The sequence below is a fragment of the Otolemur garnettii genome, unplaced genomic scaffold, assembly GCF_000181295.1.
Source record: "Otolemur garnettii isolate 467f Iridium unplaced genomic scaffold, OtoGar3 scaffold00007, whole genome shotgun sequence".
Taxonomy (NCBI): domain Eukaryota; kingdom Metazoa; phylum Chordata; class Mammalia; order Primates; family Galagidae; genus Otolemur; species Otolemur garnettii.
The window spans coordinates 5,351,182-5,353,790 of NW_003852402.1; positions in this window are offsets into that span (position 1 = coordinate 5,351,182).

Genomic DNA, 2,609 nt, shown 5'->3' on the forward strand with positions numbered 1-2,609 from the left:
CCGGGCACCGCGTGCAGGGGCGTGCGCGGCTCCTTCCGGGGCGCCGCAGCCCCCGCCCGAGGCCCGGACCCCTCCCGGGGCGGCCGGGACACCGCGCTCCCTCTGGCCCCTCCTGCCAGGGGTCTGGAATTTCCCTCTCTGCCCCACTTCCGGAGAGACTGGGACCCCAGCTCCTAGTCGGAATAGGCCAGGGTCCTTCTCTGGTGCCCCCATCTCTTCCACTGTACTCCTAGGTCCCCTTCCCTGGGCGAGTGGGTGGCCACCAGCGGCCTTACCCCGAGGGCCAGGTAAGCGAGTCAGGACCTGGAAGGACCCACCACCACTTTTGGAGAAGGCCCAGCCTTAGGGAGGGAAGGGGGAGAGCAACACCCTCAGCTGGTTGGTCACCCCGAGGAGTTGGAGAGGCCCCTGTGACCTCTAGCCCCCTGCCGCCCGTGAGGAGGGGTGTCCACGGAGCTTTGTATATACAGAAGGCAGGTCACTCTGACTGAGAGGGACATGAGAAGGGGTACAGCCCTTCGAGGCCCATCTAGGACCCTTCAACAAATGTCCGTGGGTCCCCTGTCCCCAACTCACACATCCACAGGGCCTCTCACTCCTTGGTTCATCAGATCATCAGACATAGGCACCAAGAACCCCCTGGGGGATGGGGGGGCACCTCAGGCCTCTTCTGCCCTCAAGGAGAGCCCAGTTTGCTCAGACAGGCAGAGGGCCTGGCACCGCTTCCTGCAGGTGGAGACACCCCCACTGAGTAAGTGTGTGCCAAGAGAGAAGGTTAGTGGGAAAGGCATTCCAGCCAGAGGGAACAGCATATGCAAAGGCCTTGGCATGTTTGGGATGGTGACTTCAGTGGACAAAGGAAAAGTGGGGAGGAGGGAAGAAGAGGAGGTGGCCAGGTAAGGAGTGGATACCAGATGGGGAAGAGCCTGGATGCCAAGCTAAGAGGGTGGCCTCTACTAGGGGCAGTGGAGAACCACAGGTTTGTAAGCAGGGATGTGACCTGCTGAGGTTTCTTTTTAGAGCTTACTCTGGTGCCCCTGAGAGAGGAGTAGGAAGGGCTGGAGGAGAGAGGCAGGTTGTACAGGGAGAAAATGGAAGCCTGGGGCCTGGAGGCCAGGGAGCTGCCTGAGGGGGCCTCAGGTGGTCACTCCCTCCTGCTTCCTTGTCTGTGGACCCCAGTTCTCTCAGAACATCCCAAACTCAACTGGAGAGTCTCCTCCTTGCAGGCTTCCCAAGCACAGTGGCTGCGAGGGAGATGGAGCAAACTGTCCTGCCTGCCTGGGAGGCACTAAGAACCCCCTGGGTGGGCACTTCAGGCCTGGGCTTGGTATCTCAGCAGACTCCACCTACTGCCTGCCAAGGACAAAGCCCCGGATTGGCTGTGGCCTCAAGAGACCCTGAAGGACAATGAAGAATGTCCCTGGATTGAGAGCAGAGTTCCCATGACACTTGTCCTTCAAGGCCAGCTTCATGGTGAAGCCTCCAATCCTACCAGAACTTCTCTCAGCTCCCAGAACATCATCTCTTACGTTCTCTGGATACACATTTATTGAGCACCTATTGTATGCCTGGTACTCAGCACCTCCTTTGAAGCAAGGCTTGAGGTCCCCACCAATGGGGCCTACCACCACCTGCACCACCCAGGCCCAGGCTCTGAGCCCTGAGCTTGACAGCTCGACCAGCACTGCCTAATGTAACCCTTACTCCTCTCCTGGGCCAGGATGCACCCCAGAGATCAGGCTCCCCAGAGCCCAGTGCCACACCCCACAGGGGCTGGCACTCAGCAGGTACCCGGTGAATGGGCTCTAAAAGATGAGAGAATGGGGAGTGCAGGATGGGCAGGATAGACCCACTCCTAAAAGAGCAACCATTCTGGCAAACACAGCAGACATTCTGCTTTTGGAAAAATTTAATAACACAGTGGCACTTGTTCATGGAGACTAATAGAAACACCACACAATCCCACACTGTTAAACCAGCCAGGAGATGGTTCCTTCTGTTGGGAAGCATTTCCCAGGCACCTACTACGTGCTAGAGGTAAAGGAAGAACAAGACCTCTGTTCTAGGGGACACAGGCGGTCAGCAGACACTGGGGAGAAGAGGGCAAGGAGCGGGGGCAGTGCATGCAGCCCCAGACACTGCAGGGGAAGCAATGTGTACACTCCAGAGAATACATGTCTAAATGCAGCAGAGGGACCAGCCTGTGCAAAGGCTCAGAGTGTCCAAAGAGCATATGCGGCCAAGAAATTCACCTTCCCTGAGGCAGGACCTGCAGGCTGTTATAATAGCCCCAAATTGAAAGCAACCGAGATGTCCAGCCAGAAGGGATTCATTTTCTAAATTATGGTACATCCAGGGAATTTGAAGTAGCCACATCATGTTGCTGAAATGTGATGAGGTGGGAAAATGATGTCCATGCTCAGCACACCTCCTGTGGGTACCCCAGAATGTACTGATCCTGTAGGTACCCCTGGAATGAACTGATCCTGTGGGTCTCCCCGGAATGCACTGATGCTGTGGGTCCCCCTGGAACGTACCGATCCTGTGGGTCTCCCTCGAATGCACTGATCCTGTGGGTCCCCCTGGAACGTACCGATCCTGTGGGTCTC